We start from the raw sequence: 27,968 nt of genomic DNA on the forward strand, positions 1-27,968 counted from the left end.
CATATGGTGGTATCTCTGGGACTGGTGTAGGTTATATTCCCTCTGGATATCTTAAAATTTGAGGGGGAACCCCTTTCCATAAATTGCCCAGATATTCAATACCTATCAGTTTCCACCCTTTAAAGCCAGTCAGTGCGACCACTACACGCAACTGATCGCCCTTCCACAACGGGGTCCTGCCGGTCAGTTTGTTAGCCTCTCTCCAGCACTGTAGCACTACTTTAGTGGGTCAGGCCACTCCTCACCCGATCTCCTAGAATATAAGAGGGGTTCACAATTCCCTCCAGGCATGATGGCACTATCTACTCTGTAGGCCGGCTCCTCCACGTCTACATATACCCTATCATTTATAGCCTGAAGCTGCAAGGGGGACCAGGTATGGAGTGTTCTGGAGAATATAGAGAAGCCTCAGTAATGTCATCATTTTAAAGAGAGCCACCCTACCCATGAGTGAGAGCGGGAGAGTGCACCAATGACTTGCATCTGCACCCAGGTGACTCATTTGGGGTCCAAGATTCCTGTCAGGAACACCTTCTGGTCTTGCGTAACGTAGACGCCCAAGTATTAGCCTGAATAGCTGCCAAATAGCTCGAAGATATGCAGTACTCACGCTATTGCGTAGTAAGGTCGTGCAAGATACAAAACAATATAATCGGCATAAAGGGAAATGTGCTCCTCCCACCCCCCTGGTGTCGCTATACCCCAGATCATGGAATCCCTACTGATCCAGTGTGCCAACGGCTCCAGTGCTAGAGCAAACAGGAGTGGGGACAAGGGGCACCCCTGTCTAGTACCTCTAAGCAATCGAAAGGATCTGGATAGTGCCCCGTTAACTCGCACTTGGGCCGTGGTCATCTCATACAAGAGTCTAACCCAACCACAGACGTTGAGACCGAAACCCAGCCTTTGGAGGACCTTGAACAGATAGGGCCACTCAATGCTATCAAAGTCCATTGATGTGTCCAGCGCCATCAATGCCGTCCGTTGGGTCTCAGTTCCACTAGTCATGTGCACCACCCGGTACAGTCTCCATAGATTGTGTCAGGTACCTCTACTGGACATGAACTCTGATTGGTCCACATGTACCACTCCGCAATGACGGACACCAACCTGTCAGCCAAGGCCTTGGCGAGGAACTTGGCCTCCACCTTACTGAGGGAGATAGAGTGGTAGGAACTAAACTGATAAGGTGGCTTTCCGACTTTATAGATCACTACTATCGTTGGTGCCCTCTGGACCGACGGGAGTTGCCCGAATTCCAACGCCTCTAGCAGCATTTCTCGAAGCGGAGGTATTATGATCGAGGCCTGCCATTTATAGACCTCTACCGGGAGCCCATTGGGACCCGATGCTTTCCCCGATTTAAGGGAGCCTAGAGCTTTACCCAGCTCTTCCTCCGTAAGGTCTGCTTCGAGCCATTCGCGCGCCTCTGAGGACAACATAGGTAGGGCAAAATCTCTCAGAAATTCTGCACAGTCCTCTTCCGATCGAGTGCAGACTGGTGCGTAAACTCGCTCAAAGTGTGTGGCAAAGGCTTCTGTTATATCGTTTCTTGTAGACTTGAGCGACCCAGACGCATCACGCACCTCTGTCACCCATGATCTGTCCCGGATGGGGTGTTCGATCCCAAGCCAGGAGCTTCAGAGCCTTGTTCCCTACATCATATACACAATGTTGCATAAGCGCGTAAGCCAGAGACTCGCCATCTGCCAGGGCCCTGAGGTCTTGCTGTCTCAGTGCCAGCCTATGGCGCAATTCTGCACTCGAGCTGTTGCACTATCCCCCGCCATCTGGCTAATTTCCTGCTCCAGTTGTCGAATCTGTAAGGATTCCTCTTTTTTCTGTGCTCCGGTCAGCGCCTATGCCTGTCCCCTCAGTACTGTCTTGTCGGCCTCCCACAAAGTAAGTTATGACTCTACAGACCACTTCTTTTCTTTTAAGTATAGCCCCTAGCCCTCTTGGAGCTTTTCTCTAATTGTTGGGTCCCGGAGACGCCAAGGGTCAATCCTCGGGAATGCAGCTTTATCAATAATCGGGCCTCTGAGAGCGACGCACAATGGAGAGTGAACCAAAATCTCCCGTGCCATGTGTTTGGAATTAAGGGAATCCTCCACCTTATCGTTGAGGGTAAAGAAATGGTCTATCCTGGAGAAGGACTCATGTTGTGCTGAGTAAAATGTGTAGTATCTCAATGAGGGGTTATGTGCCCACCACAAGTCTACCATGCCCATGGCCATAACGAAGTCTGCCAGGCTTTGTTCCCCTTGTCTGCTTGTCCTTTCCTTGTCTTCCATGTGGGACCAGACCGGTCCATTTTCGGGTCCGTGACTGCCTTTTTATCCCCACCACTAAGGAGAACACCTAGGGGATGGTCTGGTAGGAATCAGCTAAACTTTGGAAGGATCACTGAGCGGAGACCTGGCTGTATATAGCAAGAGCAGAGTACAATCAGGCGCCCCTCCCATTTACCCGCTGCCGCAGTGAAACATCCTGCATCATCTGTCCATGTACCTGTTATAACTAGGGGTAGTGTGTTATGCGTCAGGATCCCCACCCCCGTTACCCGGACGTGAACCCGGAATGGGCTATAGTTTTATAACTAAAACGGTCTAAGGCCTTACATTTACGTTCACGCAAGTGCGATTCCTGGATTAGAACTACGTCTGGGGAGTGCCTCTTAATATGTTGTAAAACTAATGTGTGTTTGATCTTGTTCCCATGACCATTCACGTTCAAGGTCCATATCGGCATACTAGCTGGGTCTTCCATGATAACAAGTAGGGCCGATAATAATTAGGTGTTCCCTCGCCATTGGAATACCCACTGTGTCAACCTCCAGTAGCTGTTGGATATCAAGGTCTTGAGCGTGTTCCCCCTCCCACAAACCAAAATAAACATTGAACTCAACTCCCCCCTCCCTGCAACCCTGCTGGGTGAGTTCCCAACCTCCCAAACGTGCAGAGTCCCTGTCGCCCAAATTGTGCAGAAAGAAACATTTATGAGGAGCCGTGGACTAGCCTCCAGCATGAAGTAGTATATGACTGCTGATGGAGATTACAAGTCCATAGCACGCAGTTGAAAGGCTCCCCCGCAATAGCAAACCACAGAGGCGGCCCAACTACCCACATGGAAGACAAGGAAAGGATTGGTGGGCCGTGCATTCACGTAGTCTGTTCAAAGGTCGAAGGCCCCATGTGACCGGAGGCACCATGTCTCAAAGCCTCCCTCCTAGAACCCTCTGACTCCCTAGATTGCGTTCACATAAGAGTGTAGTTCAGTTTCAACAAGTTGAGGAGTGTCCCACAGGTCACTTATCTGTTCGCTGCCATTGCCTCGGGCCACTGGTTGACCTCTGAGTCTCTTGTTTGATCTCTTCGTGGCCCTGCTCCATCCCGGTATGGTGTGGCCCTCCTTTGCGAGAGACAGTTCGTCAGCCCTCCAGCTAGTCGATCGCCTCGCCCTCGTATCAAAATGGTGCGCTTTCCCTCCATCTAGAATTTTAAGCCTGGCTGGGAAGAGCATCATGTATTTCACGTTTTGTTCCCAGAGGGCTTTTTTGACTGCATCGAAGGAACATGCAGAATAAAGTCCGGATAAAAAAACTGATGGTGGCATTCTCGTGCCAAAGATCACAATGCATACGTGCCGCTTGCAAGATAGCATCCCTATCCCTGAAGTTCAGGATGCGGGTGATGATTTTGTGCTTGGGTGCCCCAGGGCGAGGCCTGCCTCCCAGAGCCCTATGAGCACATTCTACTGGGAAAAAGTTTGATAGGCATTTGGGTTTTAGGTGATTTCAGATTAGATCCTCCAGGAACAAGTCCATTGACTGTCCCTCCATTCTCCCCGGCACTCCCACCACCCGAATATTGTTGCGCCGGGCCCTCCCTTCCTGGTCTTCAAGCCGGGTGTAGATGTCCCATTGATTCTTTGTGAGAGTGGCAACCTGATCTTCAAAACGTTTAGTTTAGGACTGTAGGCCCCCAATGCCCGCCTCCGCCGTGGAGACCTTCTCGGAGATTTTGTGGGAGTCAAGCTTCGGGTCCAGAGTTCTTTTCAACTCCCTGATGGCCTTCATGATATCCTTTAATGATGGGTCCAGGGTATGGTCGTCGGCCTCCTGTGGGTCCCCTCCTCATGACCCATGCCCACTGTTAACTTGTCAATTTGGTTGGCCTGTCCCGGCCCCAGAGTTTTATTTAGGCCCGTGGCATGTTTTGTGGGCTGCCAGGAGTAATGCCTGGTGATTGAGGGTTTCTCTGCACCCACTGACACCCCGAGGGACTCTCCCCTAGTTGTACAGGATTTTGTTCCGTCATTTGTCTCCACCACCACAGGGCCCCTGGGTCCACCCCCCACTCAGGGGTCAGCAAGGGATAGGCCCCCTCTTTATACAGGTTACAGCACCTCGCGTTCTTCAACAGGCCAGGGCCGCTACACCATTGAGTGTTGGAATTCTGCAGGAGTTGCGGGGCTATAACTACAGTCACCACTGCCCGGGACTGGGAGGCACTGCCCACACGCACACACGGTGGGGGAAGGGGAAGCCGCCGCTGATCCACACTCGGGCCGAGGTATCGACTCAAACAATGTCCAGTATCTGGAGCGCAGTTAGGCCACAGTATGTAAATATGCACGCCCACAAGTCCCGGGCTCACAACACGCTCATTCAGGGGCCGGGGGAAAAGCGTGGTCTCCCGGTCGAGGCTCGACTGACCATCGGTGATTCTTGCAGCTGATCACAGTCAGCGCCTCCCAAATGCCAGGGAGTGTGCGTCTTGGCCCCGAAGTTCTCCGACGGCAGCAGAGGAGCCGTGGAAGCCTGTCTGAGCTAGCTGATCTCCCGCAGCAGCTGATCTCCCCGCAGCAGCGGATCGGTGCGATGGAGTGCCTCCGCTTAAGAGTCCCTGGAGAGCACCATCTTGTCATTGCGGTCCGCAGGCAGCATCTCTCACTCGCTCGTTGTTGCACTCTTTTCCACGGGGCTTGAAAGCACTGCACGGTCACCACCTCTTCCCCATCTCAGTAGCTCCTGAAATCAGCCTGCTGGGCCACGGATTATGCCGGATTTATCGGGCTCATGCTCTGTCGGCTAGTGCAGTGCGATCAACTGGTGGCCATCTTCAGTGGCTGCTAGCCACGCCCCCCGCAAATTCTATCTTGAAGGCAGAAAAAAGTACCTATGGCCCCTTTTCCTAAGTGAAGGCTTGTGCAAATATAAAACAGTTTTTTCCACCCCTAAGCCCACGTTACCCCCCACCATCACTGAACATTCCCTCACCCTCTTTCCTTACTTAGCTGAACTCACCTCTCCTAATCCCCCTAACCCCAGCTCCTACCTCACCTCACGCTCACCCTCCCCTCTCCCCTTTCCCCTCGAATCTCTGCTCACATTACAAGAACCCCCTTACATCAAGACCTATCTCCCCCACACTATCTCCCCAAAACTCCAATCTGTGTCCCACACAGGCCTCCAACCCCTTCAGACCAGTCCCATCAGCTATACCCTCTCCACCTCATGATGAACACCAGTCTATCCTACTCACTCCCCCAGGCCCCACCACATACCAACTGATCACCACAATCAACTGCCTAGAGCTTAAATATAACACCATACTAAAATAAATCATCTTACTAAGCAAGGACTCCAGGAACTACCCCAACTCATCTTGTGAGAGCTAAAGCATGCCATGTAACGTGGCTGCCACTAACATGCACTCTGACACCTCACGCTCTACCACCTGGGCAACCGACACCCCATGCTCCTCCAGCTGGGCACTATCCCCTTCAATCAATACAATCTCAATGGAAAAACTAAACAACCCATACATCATTAACCCCAGCTAACGCTCCGACTCCAAGATCCTTGTCATCCTGTGCACAAGCATGAACCCTCCTTCCAATCAAACCCCCAGGCCACCAGTCCAACTCACATCCATTCAACCCACATATTGTGAATCTAAATCATCTTCCACATTAAACTGCATGTTTCTGAACCGTCGGTCTGCCTCCAAGCACATCACTGAAATAGTGGAAACCATCCTTCTTCATAAAATTGACCTATGCTTCCCAACAGAAGCCTGGCCAAACAACCAATCTTCAGCCATTATTGACCTACTCACCCCACCAGACTTCTCAACTATTCTTCAGGACCGCAAAGACCGTACCGGTGGTGGCCTAGCCATCATACACAACAAGAACCTTTGCCTAAAACCCTTCCACACAATTGAATCCTCAACTTTTGAATATCTCGGATGCAGTCTCCCCTCTAAAGACTCCTACCCCATCAAACTCCAGATCCATCCATCACCCCCAGGTCAAAAGGTACTAATTCTTGAAGAGTTAACGGACCTTTTAACATAAACTCTATGAAAGATTCCACAGACATAGTAGTAGAAGACCTAAACCTGCATCTTAATTATGCCAACGACATAACAGTTCAAGCCGTAGCCACCCTCCTTGATTCAAAAGGTCTCAGTCAACATTGCAAAAAATAAACCCACAATAAAGACCACCCTCAATGCAGTCATCTCCAACCACTATGGCATATTCCTTCACCCCATTGTTCCCCTCGACTAGGCCAACCACCACTTAATTCTCTTCGACCTCAACCAGTCTAAGCTCCCCAACTAAACCAATTGTCTGAAACACTGGGCGAGGAACGTACGTCAAATCCAGCAATCAGAGCAGGAATACCTAATCAGCTCCCAAATTCTAACTCCCTCCTGAACTTACCTCCACCAATGACCTCACCTCCCAGTATAACACAAAAATGATTGAACTCCTTGACAACATCACCCCATTAAAACAAAAAAAACCAAGAAGCATCCACTCCAGATCCTGGTTCAACACAGCCCCAGCGAACCATTTCAGAAACAGACCAAAGGACCTCTTCAATATAATCAAACAGCAAACCTCCTTGATCCTACAACATCATGTTGATACCTTCATCAAGCACTGTGAAGAGTTTGCCAAATTCTTCGCAGATAAACTATGAAAGATTGAACTTTATCTGGACCATCTCACCACCTCTCCTCCTACTAAAGCCGAACCCTTCCAAAGATGTCCCTTCACTTGCCTCCTCTTCAACCGAGGATGGTCCGTCCAACTCCACCCCCACAGAGAACCAGGACTCCATTTCCAATCACCTACAACTAAAAAACTATGCAACATGGTCCAAGTTCGAATCCATCTCTGAAAAATAAATCCTCAAAATACTATCTTGCTGAGCCAACCTATCATCTTTATGATCCTCTTACCTCCTCACTTGTCAAAAATCTCAGACATATCATCTAACCAATCTGGACCAAAATCCTCAACGCCTCCCTATCCAGCGTTTCCATGACAGTTTCTCTCATATTCTGCCAAATCACCCTCCTTCTCAAAAAGCCAGATGTCGTTCCCAACGACCAACACCTACAGACCTATAACCAGCCGCCCTCTCCTCGCCAAAACCATGGAAAAATGCGTGATCTCCCAGCTACCAACCACATTGAAAAATTCAAATGACACGACACCTTCCAATCTTGATTCAGGAGAGGCCACAGTACAGACAGAGACCGCAATCCTGAACTTCACTGACGATCTACATGGATCCCTCGATGGTGGCAATGTCTGCCTCCTAATCCTCCTGGACCGCTCCTCTGCCTTTGATACCATCAATCACAACTCTGCTAAACATCCTCACACAAAGTGCTGGCATCAGGGGTACTCCCCTGCAATGGTTCACATCATTACCGAATGAAAGAGCTCACCTAATCACAACAAATAATTCCACATCACCAGCAGCACTAGTTAAAGAGGGAGCTCCCCAAGGCTTAGTTCTATCCCCTGCCTTATTTAACCTCTACATTTAACCCCCTTCCTGGGATCCTAATACAAGTTGTTGTAATTGTAAATAGTAATATGCCTATTTAGTTGTTCCCTTCACACTACCTTCATTTTGTGTTCTCTCACATCAACACGCTGTACTGTCCAATCATATTTATCCACATTATGATGACATATCATACCTGCCACTGGGTATTTATTTCATGTAATGGAATGTTGGTGTAAATTTGACTTGGTCTTTTACAGGAGCTGTTCGTTTTCCTTCCACCTGCATGTGGGCCTTGTTACTTGTTACTTATTTAATAAGTAACACTTCATTACTTTGACTACATGTCTTAACAATTTGGCGACAAGTGTTTCCAAGGCCCACAACAGTCATATATATACTCGCTTTTAAACGAGATATTTCTTTGATCTCCAGCCGTGCAAGTAAGTTGAAGAGAAATTTGCATAAAGGAAGTTTTGAGCGGGAGTTTCCAGATTTTCCAGGATAAAAGGTACTTTATCGCTTGCGCGTTCTTAAAAAATACCTTTGCGCGTTGTTTCTATTTCATTGTGAGGTGCTTACCTGTTGGGAATTCACTGTTGGAGATCTGAATGAGCTTGTTCCTCCTCGCGAACAGCCTCGCACGGATTGAGTGACTGTGACGTAACGAGCATCATCAGCTGCTCAAATCTAATATCTTGGAAGGGATCACTGACATAATATCGATTACACTAATATAGAATTACACAAATATCGAGGATAAAATATTGAATACAAAAATATCGAATTCCTATCTACAAACAGGTAAGTACAAAAATATTGAATCAAAAATATAGTTAAAAAAATATAGGGGTCCATTAGGATGGCGGACGGATCGCCACCGCCATGCAGGCGGTGGCGATCCGTCCGCCATCCCTGCCCGTCCGCCACCTTTCTCCCCCCGCCATATTACGGTGGCGGGGGGAGCGTGGCGAAGGGGAAGACCGTCCGCCGCTTTTCCGCCGCGGTCGGCTTGCGACCGCAGCAGAAAAGGCCTGATATGGTGGCGGTGCCCTTCAGACACCACCAGCCATATTAGGATGGCCGGTGAGGAATGCCATTCCGTGGCGGGATACGGTCTTTGCTTTGGGGGCCCGTTGCGGGCCTCCAGGGTGAAGGGTGGGTGGGGGGTGCACATGGGGGGTACCTATGGTACCCCCCAGCATTTGTACAACGTGCATTTTTTGCATTGCGGCGGCCGGTGCTTTAAGCACCTTTCGCCGCAATGTAAAAAATGTGGGATGCACCCGCCACTGTGGCGGATGCATCCTAATTGGGGGCACGGTTCCTCCGCCCTTGTGGCAGACGGTACCGGGCACCGACAGGATGGCGGACGGACTTTGTCCGTCCGCCATCCTAATGGACCTCATAGTTAGTCAAAATATCGAATTTTTTTAAATGTCTTGAAAATAATTTACAATTATTATGAAATATTAAAAGTAATTATCTAAAATATACTTAGAAATACTTAAATAACCTTTAAATTATTAAATAATTAATTTAAGTTATAAAAAAACCATACAATTTTATTTTTCAAAACATATATATATATTAACATAATATTAATACAAAATATACAATACTTTTACCGTTGGATAGCGGGAGGGTAAAATTTACTATTACCACTCCAGTGAGTATGACAGTAGGGAAAGCGTTGGATAGCGTAGGGGTAAAAATTACTATTCCCACTCCAGTGAGTGCCACAGTAGGGAAAGCGTTGGATAGCGTAGGGGTAAAAATTATTATTCCCACTCCAGAGAGTGCAACAGTAGGGAAAGCGTTGGATAGCGTAGGGGTAAAAATTACTATTCACACTCCAGTGAGTGCAACAGTAGGGAAAGTAAATACTTCATATATTAATAAAAATAAATTAAATATTAATACCAATAACATCAATTTAATATACAAATAAAAATTAATTATTAAAATTCATTACCTACTAATACAAATTAATTACAAATTAACAATTAATTAATTATCAATTGAAAATTAAGTAGCAAGTAATTCAAAATAAATACCAATAAATACACTGAAATATTTAATAATTACAATTAAATTACTTCCCACCCTATTCCCCTATAAACCCACAACCCGCTACAGGAAATAAATGTATAAAATTAACATAATTATCAATTAATCAATCAATAAAAATAATTACCAATTAAAACATAATTATTACCAATAAAAAATTAATTAACAATTAAGTCAAGATAAATACCCAAAAATACATAAAAATATTTAATTAATTATAATTAGATTACTTCCCACCCTATTCCCCTATAAACCCACAACTCGCTACAGAATTAAATTACGCAAAAATTAAATAACATAAAATTCATTACTTAAAATAAATTATAAAATAAATATACACTTTTCACACATATACTAACATACAAAACACTTTAAAAAATTGGATATTATTAAAAATTCAATATATTTAATACCTATATTATATACTTCGATATTTTGACTTTCTATATTTATGAAAATCGATATTAAATTACTTAACTTAAATTCGATATTTTTGTTGACTATATTCTGTCCATTCGATATTTTGTCCATTCTATATTTTGACTTCGATATTAGTGCTATTCTATATTTTTGATTCGATATTTTGTCTGTATACCCTCAGACACCTTACTCATGCTGCACGCTGCACGTACTACATGCAGCCATTTTGTTTTTATCTTTATTGTTCTATGAGGAGATTTCTTGCTTAACAAATACACGGAAGACACTATTGTTTTTGCTTTTTTTCGATTGGTAAGAACTTTATTTATTTCAAAAGGTATTCTTCATATCAGCATACATTTTAAGGAAGCATTGTCATTTATGGTAAATTGACTTCAACTGCATATGTTTGATTTTAAAATAAATATATAGTTTTCCTTTGTGAAAAGCCGAATAAAGAAATTTATATAATAAAATATGAGGAAGAAGTTAATAGTAACAACATGGCACAACATGGCACAAAGCAGAACAATTTGTGTTCTAGCATTTTTCCTGAATGAACCAGGAAAGCCACCTGTGCTGGAAGAGTTGGCATAGGGCGTTTGAAAACTACTTGGCGGCTATTGACGGAAAGGAGTATTGTGCAGGAAAAAAAACTATTATGTTTGGTTTATTGGGCAATGCCGGGCAAGACGTTTTGATAGTTTGTCTGAATTTGAACATCCGCCAGGACAATTTATTCCCATGAATGAGTATCAGGAGGCTGTAAAACGTAGGGAGAAGCAGTTTTCTGAGGAACCAAACATATGGTTGGCAGACGTAAATTTGCCATACGCAAACAAATGGAAGGAGAGAATATTGAAGACTATATTGCAGCATTAAGAGTACTTGCCACAGAGCTTGAATACAATGAAATGGTAGACATATATATAAGAGACCAGTTCGTATTTCATTGTTACTCAAAACATATTCAAGAACGCTTACTAGCTTGTAGGAATCCCACATTGCAGGAAGTTATAGACATTGCTAAAGGGATTGAGCGCTCTTTATTGTATTCTATCAAATTTCTAAAGAAAGTATGAATGCTACTATTTACAGGATAAGACGAAATATGAACAGAACTTTGATGCAAAGAAAAGAGAAGACAAGAGTCATGAAGAAAAAACATGTTTATGCTACAGGTGTGGGTCGAAAAATCATTTGGCAGATTTTCAAGGGTGTCCTGCCATAGGAAAAAGGTGTGTTAAATGTCAGAGTTGGGCACTTTGCTTCATCTTGCAAAAAAAATTAAAGCAATTATAGAAACAAAGTCAAAATAAATTCTTTGGAGGAGTTGTATGAGGAGATTTGCTCTAACATAGTTCATTCAATTGTAGCACCTGAATGTAGAATTAAAGCACCCTTAGGTAGTGTATTAATCGGTGAAGTAGAGTTACAAATTATGGCTGACTCTGGATCACCAATAACTATAATATCTGACAACGCCTTTGAACATTTTTGGGAAAACCATGATTTAAAGTTATCTGATGTAAATCCCAAAGCTTTTGGGGATGCTGAAATTGAGATGGTCGGCTATTTTGAAGATTCATTCAATTTCAAGGGAAGAAATATTTTTACAAAAATATATGTGGCTAAGGAAGGACGCAATTTAGTAGGTTGGTAAGACTTAGCCAAACTTGGCATTATATTGAAACCAGGATCTGATGAGTCAATAGTTTTAGATGAAAATGTTTTTGATTTTGTAAATATAATTGACAAACAAATTACCCTTGAGGCAGTCCTAGATAAAAAAAGCAAAGAAGTTTTTGAAGAGCACATTGGATGTGTAAAGGGTTTCGAAAACAAAACCAAGTTAAAAGGTGCTATTCCCATCTCACACTAAGGGGCCGATTAGGATGGCGGACGGACTTTATCCGTCGGCCATCCTGTCGTGGTAAGGGACCGTACGCCATAATGGCGGAGGTCCCGTGCGCCGAATTAGGATGCACCCGCCACGGTGGCGAGTGCATCCCGCATTTTTAACATTGCGGCGGGCAGTGCTGAAAGCACCGCCCGCCGCAATGCTAAAAATGCATGTTGTGCGTTTCAAAGCACAACATGACAGGCACCGCGCGGTGCCTGCCATGTTGTACTTTGAAATGCAGGGGGGTACCATAGGTACCCCCCATGTGCACCCCCACCCCCCGTTCACCCTGAGGGTCCACAATGGGCCCCCACAGCAAAGACCGTATGCGCCACGGAATGGCATTCCCCAAAGCCCATCCTAATATGGCTGGTGGTGTCTGACAGACACCGCCACCATATTAGACCTTTCCCGGAAAAGCAGCGGACGGTCTTCCCGTCCGCCGCGGATCCCCCAGCCATCCTAATGTGGCGGGGCAATCGGTCCACCATCCTAATCGGCCCCTAAGTTAGGTCAGTACTTTTATCAGTTACAAAAGAACTTAAAGATTTACTTAAAAAACTTTGTGTAGAAGGTGTTATAGAGGAAACTGATACCTCAGAGTGGGTTTCCGCCATCGGTGTCACTAAAAAAGGACTGGTGATATTAGGTTGTGTGCTGACTTGAGGTCTTTAAACAAGAACATTGTTGTGGATTGTCATCCTTTACCAAAGATACAGGAGATTCTGGCATGCACTTCAGGCTCTAAAGTGTTTTCTTTGATCGATCTCAAGTCAGCATACCATCAAATTAAACTAGCGGAGGAGTATAAAGATCGCACTACTTTTGTGACTCCTTTTGGAGCTTACAGGTACGTGAGATTACCCTTTGGGCTCGCTTCTTCTGGTAGCGTCTTTCAAAGATTGATGGATATAATTTTTAAAGAAATAAAGAGAGTACTATACTTAAAGAAAAAGAAATGACTGTCACAAACAATAAATGTAAATTTGTACAAAATAAAATAGAATATTTAGGGCATCAACTAACAGCGGAAGGAATAAAACCCGAAGATGGCTTAGTGAAAGCCATCAGAGAAGCACCCAAACCAAATGACAAAGGAACTTTAAAGTCAATCATGGGACTCTGTGAATAATTTTCAAGATTTATTGAAGGGTACACTGAAAAAGTGGAACCATTAAGAAAACTTTTACGCAAAAGAGAAACATTTTTGTAGGAAGAACAACAAAATTGTGCTATTGAAGTAATCAAAAGATCTATTGTTAAAGCATCTGTATTATTTCCCTATGATCCAAACAAGAAAAATATCATAACTGTAGATGCCAGTGCGGTAGGCATTGGTGCAGTAGTTAGTCAAGAAATGGGCATAGAAGAGTTTACCATTGATTTTATTTCTAGATAACTTAAAAAAGCAGAACAATTTTATAGCACTATTGAGCGTGAGATTCTTGCTTGTGTCTGGGCAGTCGAAAAATTAAAAACATACTTATGAGGTAAAGAATTTGAGCTCATTACTGACCATAAACCACTAATACATATGATGGATGGTTGCGGCAGAGGAAATGGTAAAGCATCCTCAAGACTAGTTAGACTTATTGCTGAATTACTAGAGTATAATTTTAAAGTCAAACATATTCCAGGAAATTTAAATTGTTGTGCTGACTTCCTTTCAAGAATACCCCTTGTCAATAATGATGATGAATTAAATGATTAAATAGAATGTGTTGTTGCTCGTATTGATACAACCATTTTAAGTGAGGGAGCCATTTCAGAAAGTGAATGGGTTGAAAAACTAGTAAAAAATTGTACCTTACAAAAGATAAAGGAATTTGTGAGTAGCAAATGGCCACCTTTACGTAATTTAAGCAATGACATGAGATGTTATCAACAAGTTGCAGATTAACTAACCGTTGTTAATGGTTTACTTATGGGACATGATTTATTCATTCCACCTTTTGAACTTAGAAAAAATGTATATGTCTTGCTCATAGAGGTCATCGAGGATCTACAGCTACTAAGAGTATTTTAAAAGGATACTATTGGTGAACAGGATTGAATTCTGATGTTAACAAACTTGTTGATTTTTGTGTAGAATGCTTAAAGGCAGATAAGGATTGGAAAGTTTGTAAAAATGAATTGTAAATGATTGAAATATCCAAAGGTCCTTGGTCTAAAATAGCTATGGACTTTTCTGGACCTTTCAAATGTTTAGGAAACAATTGTAAATATCTTGTTGTTTTATCTGATTACTAGTCAAAGCGGAATCATTACGATTTTTTTTCTGAATATAACCATAGATATTATTATTGATTTCTTGATCAGAACTTTTGCCATTGAGGGACAACCCAAAGCATTAGTGTCTGATAATGGTACACAATTAGTCTCTGCAAAAATGTGTAATTACTTAAAAGCGCAAGGCATTAAGCAAGAAAAAACACCTTTATATAGCCCCTCCTCTAATGGACAGGTTGAACGTGTCAATAGATTTTTAAAATAAGGTGTTCAATTGGCAATTGCTTCTCATTTACCAGTTAACACATGCAAGCGAGGAAGGAGTGCATGCAGACAGGTACTCTGAGGATGCAGCCAGTCGGTGAGCCTGCAGTGCACAGAGGCCTGCTCGTGCTTGTGGGCAGTATACCTGCCCCTGCCTGCACTGTGCCAATCCTGACCGGCCCTAAGGGCTTCATCTTCTCTGCATGTTTATTTCTTGTTTCTATAAGCCATTCGCCCTGGACCCTGCTTGAATTTTCAGGAAGTGTTCAATCCGAGGGAGAGTCCATCGAAGGAATGTCCTTTCTCGCAGGGACAGTGGACGAGATACTCTCCCCTGGATTTAGCACTTCTGCCCCAAACCGGAGTATTTTTCATCACCACAGAACTTTAAAGCAAACCCCCAGATCCGAAGCTTTTCAGTCCCACGTGTGTCTGTCCCTCCTCCTGGAGCTCAGCCAGTGCTTAATTTGCACACAAAAAATATAGTGCCAGATCTCGTTAGAAGGCCACTGCAGCTTCTACCACATATTCCCCTGCCATACTGCCAATGATGGTAACAATATAAGTACTAACATTCACACTCCTACAAGTGTGACAATTCGGACTATTCAGTCCCCTGAGCTATAAGATTAGCTTAGGTGGCGGATAATATTCATTTTTTTAATGTATATTGATTTAATAATTGACTGTTGTTGTTGCCATCTCTAAATTAGCCAGACAGTGCCACCTTGTGGCAGACCATCACAGGCCCCGCAGATGATAATTGAGTACCGGTGCGAGCACCGGAAACCACCGGCTCAAATTAAGCACTGGGATCAGCACCCTGGTCTTACAGCAGTACGTGTGCATATGTGTCTCCCTCTCCTCCTGGTGGCCCAGGCTCGTTGCCTTTGGGAACCACATGTGCATCATGTGTCTGCCCTATCTCTTCATGCTGAAGGCTCTGGTCTTACTGAACCACGTGTGCATTATGTGTATCCGCCTCTCCTCCTATGCGCGTAGCATCATGTGTGTTCTTCTACTCCTGGGGGCCCAAGCACGTGGCCTTTGGGGATCACATGTGCATTAAGTGTCTGCCCTTCCTCTTGAGCGTCCAGACCCTTGGTCATAAGGGATCAGCTGTGCATCTTATGTGTTTCTCTCATCAGGAGGGCACGGGAACCTGGTCTTAGGGGATCGCCTGTAGATCTTGCATGTTCTCCTTCTCATGAATGCCCTGGACCTGGTCATAGGGGATCACATGTGCATCTTGCATGTTCCCCTTCTCCCGAATGCCCAGGTCTCTGATTTTAGGGGATTACGTGTGCGTCTTGTGTATTTCCTTCCCACTGAGGGTCTAGGCCACTCTTTGTACAGGATCAGGTGTGAATGTCGTGTTCTTACAGGATCCCTTGTGGATCTTGTGGGTTACTCTCTTCCTGAGGGCCTAGGCCCCTGTTCTTACAGGATCCCTTGTGAATCGTGTGTGTTCCTGTACTCCGGAGGGCCCAGGCCCTGTTCTTGCAGGATCCCTTGTGAATCGTGAGTGTTCCTCTCCTCCTGAGGGCCTAGGCCCCTGATCATACTGGATCACTTGTGCGTAATGTGTGTTCCTCACCTCCTATGTGTCCAGCCCCTATTCAAACCGGATCACTTGTGCATCATGTGTGCTCCCCTCCTCCTGAAGGCTCAGGCCCTTGTTCATACCAGATCACTAGTACATTGTGGGTGTTCTTCTTCTCCTGGGGACCCAGCACCTGTTCATACAGGATCACTTCTGTATTGCGCATGTTCGTCTTCTGGATGGCCCAGCCCCTGTTCATACCTGATCACTTGTACATCGTGTGTGCTCCTATCCTCCTGAGGGACCAGCCCCTGTTCTGGATCACTTGTGCATCTTATATGTTCTGTACGAGAGTAGGATCTGCTTCTTATAGTTACTCCCACTTTTTGCTGATGTTTCACTGTTTTTCGACTTTAGTCTGGCTGGGGCCCTGCTATCCAGGACCCCAGCCTTGCTGCTTCCTCTCTAAAATGATTCCAGGTACTTTAGGTACACTCCAGTTTGGTTACTGGGGTACCCTTATAAGTCCCTAGTATATGGTATCCTATATACCCAGGGCATAGGTACCCCAGAGGCCTACCAGGGGCTGCAGCATGTATTATGCCACCCCTGGGCCGCCTTCCAAAATGACACTACAGGTCTGCTACTGCAGCCTGTGTAAGGTGGTGTATGCACCCCATACTTAGATATAGGTTCCCTATATCTACCTTATATCACTACACATATAAACCCATCAATCAATCAATCAAAACATTTATGGAGCGCACTACTCACCCGTGAGGGTCCCATGGCGCTAGGGGGGGTGAGGGGCTTTGGTGCTGCTACTGCTCGAAGAGCCAGGTCTTGAGGTGCCTCCTGAAGCTGAGATGGTCCTGGGCCAGTCGTAGGTGAGTGGGGAGGGAGTTCCAGGTCTTCGCTGCCAGGTAGGAGAATGATCCTCCTCCGGAGGTGGTTCTGCGAATTCGTGGGATGATGGTGAGGGCGAGGCTGGTGGAGCGAAGCTGGTGGGTGGGGGTGTAGAACGAGAGTCGTCCGTTGAGGTAGTCGGGGCCCAAGTTGTGGAGCACTTTGTGTGCATGGGTGAGCAGTCTGAACGTGATCCTTTTGTTGACGGGGAGCCAGTGGAGGTTTCTCAGGTGGGTGGTTATGTGGCTGTGGCGAGGGATGTCGAGGATGAGTCGTGCGGCGGCGTTTTGTATGCGCTGGAGCCTAGTCTGAAGTTTGGCGGTGGTTCCTGCGTATAGGGCGTTCCCGTAGTCCAGTCGGCTGGTGACGAGGGCCTGGGTGACTGTTCTTCTGGTTTCTGTGGGGATCCATCGGAAGATCTTTTGAAGCATTCGCAGGGTGTTGAAGCATGAGGATGAGACGGCGTTGACGTGTTTGGTCATCGTGAGGGAGGAGTCCAGGATGAAACCCAGGTTGCGAGCGTGGTCCGTGGGTGTCGGTGCAGTTCCCAGCGCTGAGGGCCACCATGAGTTGTCCCAGGCAGATGGGGATTGTCCGAGGATGAGGACTTCCGTCTTGTCTGAGTTGAGCTTGAGACGGCTGTGCTTCATCCAGTCTGCTACTTCTTTCATCCCTTCCTGGAAGTTGGTTTTGGCGGTGGCTGGGTCCTTGGTGAGGGATAGTATCAGCTGGGTGTCGTCGGCGTAGGAGATGATGTTGATGTTGTGTTTTCGTGTGATGGTGGCGAGGGGGCTCATGTAGATATTGAAGAGTGTTGAACTGAGTGAGGATCCTTGAGGAATGCCGCAGATGATCTTGGTGGCCTCGTATTGGAAGGGGGGGAGGCGGACTCTCTGGGTTCTTCCGGAGAGGAACGAGGTGATCCATTCCAGGGCCTTTCCTTGGATTCCAGTGTTGCTGAGGCGGTGTATTAGGGTGCGGTGGCATACGGTGTCAAAGGCTGCTGAGAGGTCCAGGAAGATAAGGGCGGATGTTTCCCCATTGTCTATCAGGGTTCTGATGTCGTCTGTGGCTGCGATGAGGGCGTTCTCGGTGCTGTGTTTGGCTCAGAATCCGGACTAGGAAGGGTCGAGCGAGTTGTTGTCCTCGAGGAAAGCAGTCAGCTGTTTGTTGACGGTCTACTCGATGACTTTAGCCGGGAAGGGGAGAAGAGAGATGGGTCGGAAGTTCTTGAGGTCCTTGGGGTCTGCTGTGGGTTTCTTCAGGAGGGCGTTGATCTCTGCGTGTTTCCAGCTTTCAGGGAAGGTCGCTGACTTGAAGGAGCTGTTTATGACGTTCCGCAGGTGGGGTGCGATGGTGGTGCCGACTTTGTTGAAGATGTGGTGGGGGCATGGGTCGGAGGGGGAGCCGGAGTGGATGGTGCTCATGACTTGGATGGTGTCTTCACGGCTGATGGGGGTCCAGGAGCTGATTGTGATGCTGGGGGTCGTTGGTTTGGTGTCCCGAAGTGGAGTTTGGGATCCGAAGCTGTCGTGTATGTCTGCAATTTTGCGGTGGAAGAACGTGGCGAGGGAGTTGCAGAGGTCTTGCGAAGGGGTGATGTCGTTGTTGCTGGCGTTGGGGTTGGAGAGCTCTTTGATGATGCTGAAGAGTTCCTTGCTGTTATGGGTGTTGTTGTCCAGTCGCTCTTTGAACGATGTTCTCTTGGTGGTCCGGATCTGCTGATGGTATTCGCGGGTGGCGGCTTTGAGGGCTGTCATGTTTTCTGTCGTCCGTTCTTGGCGCCAAGTCTTTTCGAGTGTTCGGCAGGTTCTCTTTGCGGTTTTGAGGGCGTCTGTGAACCATGAGGGTTTTGTGGTGGTGGTCTTGCTGTGGGTGGTTTTCAGTGGAGCGAGGTCATTGGCGCAGTTGGTGATCCACTGTGCGAAGTTGAGGGCTGCGTCATTGGTGTCAGGTATGTTGGTGTCAGCAGTTGGGTTCTGGCTCAGTGACGTGGTAAGCTGGTCAGTGGTGACTTTGCTCCGGCATCTGCGGGGGATCCGATGCGTGTGGTGGTGAGATGTAGTCTTCTTGAATGTGAAATGTATGCAGCTGTGGTCAGTCCAGTGTAGTCCTGTGGAGCGGTTGGAGGCGACGTGGTTACTGGCGGAGAAGATGGTGTTGAGGGTGTGGCCAGCGAGGTGGGTGGGGGTGTCCACCAGTTGCTTGAGTCCGAGGTTGGCGAGATTGTCGAGCAGGGTGGTGGTGTTGTCGTTGTTGTTTTCCAGGTGAAAGTTGGGATGGGAGAGGAGGATGGGAAAGGAGGATGTATTCTGGTGAGGCTAGGGCATGCGGGCTGATGGCATCGGCGATGGTTTCACTAAATTGTGTGCGTGGGCCCGGGGGTCTGTAGATGAGTGTTCCTCTGAGGGTGGTCTGGGGGTCGGTGTGGATCTGGAAATGTAGGTGTTCGGCTGAGGAGATGGTGTCTTCGGCTTTGGTCGTGATGCTGATGGTGTTCCTGTAGATGATGGTGATCCCTCCTCCTGTTTGGTTGACGCGGTCCTTCCGGGTGATTTTGTAGCCGTCCGGGATGGCTATGGCGATGTCGGGGGCTGAGGAGGTGTTCATCCAGGTTTTCGTGAGAAAGGCGACGTCAGGTGTTGTTGTGTCGAGGAGGTCCCAGAGTTCGATGGCGTGCTTGTGAACGGAGCGGGTGTTGAGGGGGATGCACTTGAGGTGGTTGTTGTTGCTGTTTGCTTTGGCGGGCAAGGTACGGGATCTGAGGCTGGTGAATTTGCAGGCTTGACAGGTGAAGGGTCCGTGGGTGCATCTAGGGGTGGCTTGATAGCAGGAGGACGCTCGTCCGGTGTTGAGTGCGTTGAGGGTGGCTGTGTCGTATATCAGTCGGTTGGTCTGGGTCCGACGAGGTCCAGGGGTTCTGGTGCTGGGCGCGGTCCCGGCGCGGACGGGCGTAGACAGGCTTGCCTTTGGCGCGCCTTCTCCTCCATATAAGGCAAAGTGGGAGGAAGGAGCAGCTGGGAGGCGGGAGCGGGGCGGCGAATGGGCATCGGGAAAGCGGGTACAGAAAGCATAAGGGGCGAGGCCGCCGGGGAGCAGCGGTGGGGAGCGGGGAGTGGGGGGGCACAAGCGGGAAAAAAACAAAGACGGGGAGAGCAGAAAAGGAGCAAAGATCAGGCAATACACCAGTGGCACGGGCAAATACACGGGGGCACAGTAAAGGAAAACAAACACTAGATACTCAAGGGCAGGAGCAGCGTCGAACTCGCGGCAGCAGCGGTGAAAGTCCTGGGATCACACAGGGAGCCATGCGGTGCGTGGAGCGACCGGCCCTGCGAGCGGGGTCAAGGTTCACAGCTCACCACTGCGCGGTCTCCTCCGTATAAGGACACGTGGAAGGGAGGAGCAGCTGGGAGGCGGGAGCGGGGCGACGAATGGGCATCGGGGAAGCGGGTACAGAGAGCAAAAAGGACGGGGCCGCCGGGGAGCAGCGGCAGGGAGCGGAGAGCGGGGGGGAACAAGCGGGAAATAAACAACCATGGGGAGAGTAGAAAAGGAGCAAAGCTCAGAAAATACACCAGTGGCACAGGCAAATACACGGGGGCACAGTAAAGGAAAAAAAAAACACTAGATACTCAAGCGCAGGAGCAGCGTCGAACTGGTGGCAGCAGCGGTGAAAGTCCTGGGATCACACGGGGAGCCGTGCGGTGCGTGGAGCGACCGGCCTTCCGAGCGGGATCAAGGGTCACGCAACCCATCAGTCACCCCTATGGCAGGCCTTATCAATCCTGAAGGCAGGGTGCTGGGTTTTGTGTGAGATGGTGCCCATGCATGAGCAGGGTCTCTCTGCAGCCTTCAGAATCTATACTCTGGGGTTGTTCTTTGATGCAGCCAGACCATATACTCTTAAGTGCATTATAACCTCGCGGTAAATGCTAACTTTGGAATGGCTGCAAGGAAACATGTTGTGTTTGGTGTCAAACACTTTGGAATCATACCCCCTCCCCCCGCCAGTCCTGGCAGGGGGGTGTATGATTCCACCCTTCTAGAGGGAGAGATATGTACACACTGGTACACCCGGTACCAGTTTAAAAGAACCCTGGAATCACAAAATTGATGCCACAGACACAAGTCTGGCCTCCTGCTGCTGGATGAAACTCTGGCAGGGGAGGCCTGGACAATAGGTTTCCTGTCACAGGGAGGTGTCACCACCTCCCAGACAGGATTTAGAGTATTGGGGCTGGGTGGGTGCACTTCAAGAGTGCTTTGAAGTCAGTACCGGGGGCACATTTGGTGTCCCTGTGCATAGCCCAGTTCAAACCGGTTGCAGGGGATAGCAGCCCCTGCTCTGGCACGAAACTGGACAAAGGAAATGGGTGTTGACACCCCTTTTTCCAGACCCTTTCATAGGTGGGTCCCCAGAGTTTGTCCCACCCCTTCCTTAGGTATAAGAAAGGCACCCCTGGCAACATGACTTTAGATTACACCTGGACGAAACTCTGATACTGAATCCTGGAACTTCGATGATCTACAAGGCACTAGATGACTGAAGGATCTCCCTTGGAGTAAAGGAGTTACTCCACTGCTTGGCAGGCACCAAAGACGCATCTGACCGGTTTGCATCTCCGAAGCTCCCACCGGACTCCAAAGTATTTGCAACACAGGAGGTGGGTTTCCAGACTTCCCAGAGGCTGACCCGAGTCCCCAGCAAAGCTTGTGGGTACCGTGGAACCGGAACCCTTGGACACCGTGCACATTTGCCAGTGCATTAGCTTCTCGACGTCCCTTTAGGCTGGCATTGGGTTACTTGTAGTCCAGACCTCGAACACCTTTTCCACCAAAGATTGCTGGCTTACACTCCACACGTGTTCCTTGAGCCGGCCCTTTGTGTTTTCGCTTGAGGTACCTTCGCGATCCCTGGTCCATCGACTGGTGGGTCCCTGAGAAAGCAACTTTGACTTTCCTTAGGCTTCCGGCTTGCTCCAGATGTGCCCTGACTCTCCACCACTTGGGGAGTCCCCTGGACCTTTCTGGTCCACATCAAAGCATCTTTTCTCTTTCTTCCTGAGTTGCTTGTTGGGTCCAATCCGGGCACCAACGCTGCAGCACTCGACATCCTTCCTGGGACAGCTCGAATCCAGCTCCTGGTCATCATCAATACCTCCTGGTCCTCGTGGCTGCAGAGTCAAGCTTTACCTCTTCGCACCTGAAACACCCAATATCGGTAGGCATTCGTCTACTGAGCCCCTGGTCACTGGCAAGTGACCCAGACTCTGTCCCCTCTGCTTTCAGGTTCTTCACATCTTCGATCCAGGCTTGGATCACACAGGACACTTTTCTTTTCCACAGCAGCAGCACTTTTCAGCAGATCGCCATTGAAATCAATAACGATTTCCGACACCATTTGACCCATATGCACACGGCTTCCCTGGGTGAGGTAACTCGCGTACTCCGGGGCTCCCGTGGGTGTTGGCCATAGAAACCCTTAAGTCTAGAGGGGTTTGCTCAAAGTCCTCTCCTAATAGTCCTTAATCTTTAAAATTCCAACCTCGACTTTCCCCATAGAAGCTAATGGTGTCTCGCGCCTTTTTTCTCACACTGCACACGTCCCCCATGGGTCCTCTGTGTCACTACCTTGGGTGGTTCCTTGTGGTCCCAGCGATTCTACAGGCTCTAGGCCTTGTGTCTAGTCAAGTCATGGTTCTTATACTACTTTCTTAATATATGGTTTGGTACCCCCTGGGGCCCAGTGTATATTGTGCTATTTACTGAAGTTCTATTGCATTTTAATTGTGTACTTTGCTCTGTAATCTCATAAAAGGATTACTAAAGAGTGTTTAGAAATGAATACATATATTTTATATATATACCTTGTGTGGTTCTCTTTTCATTTAGACATTCAAGAGGTTATAATCTGGTAAACGAAGCTGCTTTACACTCCTTCAAGACCTAGCCTGAAGGCTGCTCTCCATAGCTATCACTAGGATAGCTTTCAATAAAGGTTGTCTTAAACCTATAATCAATAAGGATTGTTTGGACTGGTGCAAGGTGCCCACTATAACCAGTGGACAGCATATGCCAGGCCAACTTCTCAGATGTTCCTCTCCTCCTGAGGGCCCAGCCCCTGTTCATACAGAATCACTTGTGCGTCATATGTGTTCCTCTCCTCCGGAGGGCCTAGCCCCTGTTAATACTAGATCACTTGTGTATTGCGTGTTTCTCTTCTGATGGGCCCGGCCTCTGTTCATACCGGATCACTTGTGTATCGCATGTGTTCCTTTTCTCCTGAGGGCCCAGCCCCTGTTCATACATGATCACTAGTACATCATGTATTCTTCAACTCCTGGGGACCCAGCCACTGTTCATACTGGATCACTTGTCTATTGCGTGTGTTTCTCTTCTGATGGGCCCGGCCTCTGTTCATACCGGATCACTTGTGTATTGCGTGTGTTTCTCTTCTGATGGGCCCGGCCCCTGTTCATACCGGATCACTTGTGCATCGCGTGCGTTTCTCTCCTCCTGCGGGCCCAGGCTATGGTTCATACCGGATCACTTGGGCGTTGTTTGTGGTCCTCGAATAGGACACTTTACAACGCAAACATTTACAATGCGGTTTTTACATTGCAACATCCATTACAACGCATGAGTTTACAACGCATGCCATCACAACGCATTTTTTTAAACTACATTTACAACGTATTCCACAACAATGCATACCATTACAATGCAAACCATTAAACCGCATAATACTTTGAGGGCAACAGTAGGGTAAGTGTTGGATAGTGTAGGGGTAAAATTTACTATTGCCACTCCAGTGAGTGCAATTGTAGGGTAAGTGTTGGATAGTGTAGGGGTAAAAATACTATTCCCACTCCAGTGAGTGTAACGGTAGGGTAAGTGTTGGATAGTGTAGGGGTAAAAAATACTATTCCCACTCCAGTGAGTGCAACAGTAGGGTAAGTGTTGGATAGTATAGGGGTAAAAATTACTATTCCTACTCCAGTGAGTGCAACAGTGGGGTAAGTGTTGGGTAGTGTAGGGATAAAAATTACTATTCCCCATTACTTACCTTATAATGCGTTGTAATGGCATGCGTTGTAGTGACATGCGTTGTAATGGCATGCATTGTAGTGAAACGCGTTGTAATGGCTTGTGATGTAAAGGCAGTTGCATTGTAATGACTGTGTTGTAAATGTAGTGTGTTGTAAAGACTGCATTGTAATGGCTGTTTCCCGTGGTCGTCTCCTCCTGAGGGCCCAGGCCCTTCTTCTTACAGGATCCCTTGTGAATTGTGTGTGTTCCTTTCCTCCTGAGCACCCTGGCCCCTGCTCATAGAGGATCACTTGTACATTGTGTGTGTTCCTCTCCTCCTGGGGGCCAAGCCCCTGTTCATACCGGATCACTTGTGAGTTGTAATTGTTTCTCTCTCTGCAGCTCCCAGCTGCGTGATGTACTGGATCGTGTCCCTGATCAGTGAAGGCTATCAATGACTCTGCACCCCAGGACCCCACAGGTTTGGTCGGGGTGAACTAACTCTTCCATGGCGACCTTCACTCTATTTACCAGTGTCTTAGCCAGGATCTTGTAGTCTACATTCAGGAGAGAGATGAGGCGCCAATTCTTGAGGTCACATCTCTCCCCCTTATGTTTATACAAGAGCACGATTCCCTTCCTCTCCATCTCCTCATACAGCTGCAGGAGGTGTGGTCCCACAGTGAGGCATAGAATTCGAATGGGGGACTGTCACTACCTTGCGTCTTTCCCGACTTGAAGGATTTAACTGCAAGGTGCAGCTCCTCCAAAGTGAGGGGGGCATTAAGGGCTTCTCTTGCTGTTGGGTACACAGTTTTTGGGATACCAGACAGAAACCTTTCTGCTTGATCTCCTTCTGACCTCTTCTCTGAGTAGAGGTCCCCATAGAAGTCTATCACAACCTTCCTAATGTCCTCCCTTGTGTCACAGAGGGTTCCCTCATTATTGCGCAGTTGAACCAGAGGTGTGTGTGCTGAGTGGATTTTCCTAAAGAAGAATGAGATGCATTTCTCCCCCCTTCTACAGGTTCTCCACCTTAGAACGGAAAATGATCGTCCTGGATTCGACATGAAAGTGCTCGCTCAGCTTTTTCTTGACTTTCTCCAGAGGGCTTATGCCGTCCCGTCCCCGGAGTTGGAGGTCTTGCAGTTCTTGCTGAAGTCTACTGAACTCCCTCTGTCTCCCCCTTGCAACCTGCCTGCCCACATTCTTGAAAACATCCTGGATCCTACCTTTGACCCATTCCCCTGTGGACTGGAAGGTGTCTTTCATGGCTTGCTACTGAATGTATGTCTCCCCCAGCTCCTCCTTCACCCCTCTCTCTCTCGAGCAGAGAGCTATTGAGTTTCTAAGTACCTGTACCTGGACCTGTCAGGAAGTTGCCTGTCAGTTCCCCTTGGAAGTGAATAGCTCTGTTATCAGAGAAGTGCACGGTCTCCATTGAGTGTTGCCTGATCTTCACTGACAGAGAGGTAAAGTTGGAAGTCTATCCTGGAGCGCAAGGAACCATCAGGGTGACTCTAGGTGAAGTTCCTGGCGTTCGCCCCCATGGATCCAATGACATCTGTCAGGGAAGCCTCACCCACCATCTCCACCAGTAGTTTTGCAGCATCATCCATCCTTCCTCAGCCCTGGCCCGCATCGCCCGCATGCTTCTAGAATACAGTGGAAATTCCCACCCATCAAAATTGTTCTTGAGGTGACCGGCTGTGACCTCAGGCGTTGAAACCGCTCCCGTCGCTTGCCTATGTTAGAAGGGGCATACGCATTAATAAGTCTAACTGGCTCTCCTGCCCACAAACCATTGGGGACAAGAGCCCTTCCACCCTCCAGTTCGGTGTCCGAGTTCATTGTGAAATGCCTCACTTTGACTAAGGTAATCTCTCCCACAGACCTACTGCTGCCCCCCCCCCCTCCCCAAAGACCAAAAGGAAGGCCCTAGGGTCCACTGCTGTTCTAGGTGTTTGTATGATGCTGCGAAGGGGGTGGAGCATTCCTGAATCATGTATACATCATACTCCTGGCTGGCAAGAAAACTAAAAGTATTAGAACACCTGCGCCTGTCTCTAATACTTCTGACATTTACATAAAATAATTAAATGGCCATCATTAATTTGTTTTTAAGAGTTTAACTTAATACTTAAAGACTAATTATCAGGTCAGAGCAATTGGTTCCAAATACAATGAGAAGGCTACTTACTGGGGTGTTCAGCCTCCTGTTGGGACTCAGGTGCTAGGTGCTGGGCAGCTGTTGCTTGCTATTGCATGGTGGCTGGTCCACACTGTTGGCTGGGCTTGGGGTCTACCTCCTCCGGAGTGACGGGAAGGGATTGTGCTCGGTCAAGGATGGTGGTCTCTACCTCTTCTACTGTTGCAGGTGATGGGGATGGCGACACTTCCATCGAGGTTGCCAGCGCCCTCATCTCTATTAGCACTTTCCACTCTTGCTCAAGTTGTTCATCCGGGCTGTTTTTATCGACTGCTCTTCCTTATCCTCGAGCACATGGTAGGGGTTGTGGTTGCTCACGAGTCGCTTGCTTGTTTTTGCACTGTCCTGTGAGGGACTGTGCCTCCTTTTCCTTCGCTCCTGTTTTGCCCAGGGGCCTTCACCCTGGTCTTCGGTGGCAACTTGGGTGGGAGCCTCCATTAGCTCACTGGGCTCATTGATGGCAGGTGGGATATCTTTGGGTGTCTGTAGCTCCGGGGCCTTGACGGTGTCCCTGTTGGGCTTGGGTTTGTCCTGTTTGGAGCCCTTCCCTCTCCCGCTGCGGGGCTGGGACTGGAACTGGAGACCTGGTCTCGCCAGCCTGCTCCTGTTAGTCTCTCAGGGTAGTTTGGCGACCTGGGCATAGTATTTTGCTCTTTTTGGGCAGTCTTTAAAGAGGTTGCCTACACCCCCACAGAGGTTGCATGGGGGCTCCTCTTTGCAGGTCTTTGACGTGTGGCCTTTTTGTTTGCAGTTCTTGCATACTTGTGCTGTGCAGTCCTTGGCAGTATTGCTTGGTTTGCTGCACCTGTTGCATAGCTTGGGCTTCCCATGGTAGTATAGGTATCCTAAGTCGCTTCCTAAGGAGAAGCTGGAAGGGGTATGGTGGATTCCTTCTGGGGCTGACTGGACCTCCTTCAGCTTTACCATAGCTGTCCATTTACAATCCCAGATACCGTCACGGTCCAGGTTGTGGGAGGGTTCTTACGTCACTGTGCTGTGGCGGCGTAGCAAGGCTGTCGGTTGTAGACGGGCACGGTCAATCTCTTAACCTTCAGCACAAGCTGGCATTCCAGGAGGAAGTTGGAGAAAGGTTTCTCCTCCCGTCATGACCAACACATCTGCCTATACCTTCTGTAGATTTCTTCAGACATGAAGGTAAGCAGGTAGGTGCCTTTCGGTGCGTCTGACATTATGCACAAGATATCTGCTGCTTTGAAAGCCATCATATTTACCAGCAGTTCTGTGAAGTTGTTCCTGCTCAGATGTGGTGTGGAGCCATCCTGGGCTTGTTTCGGGATAACACCATGTCTAAGCATACCCTGCCAACTTAGGGCGAAGTGCTGAAACTTTTCAAGCACTCACATAGGTAAGCCAGAGCTCCTAATGTGTGCAAATGTGCATGTCCAATGGCAGGAGTCCTAGCAGTCACCTACAGAAGCAATTCTCTTCCTGCTGTAGTTTTGAGCTTCCTCGGTAGCCGCAAATGGCTGGCCTATAGACTGTAAACTGGGACACAGCAAACACAAGGAGATGATGAGCGGAGCGCTGAAGCGTTTCAGTCACAGATCTGGGTTGA

Source organism: Lissotriton helveticus, chromosome 5_1, assembly GCF_964261635.1.
Source record: "Lissotriton helveticus chromosome 5_1, aLisHel1.1, whole genome shotgun sequence".
NCBI classification, from domain to species: Eukaryota; Metazoa; Chordata; class Amphibia; order Caudata; family Salamandridae; genus Lissotriton; species Lissotriton helveticus.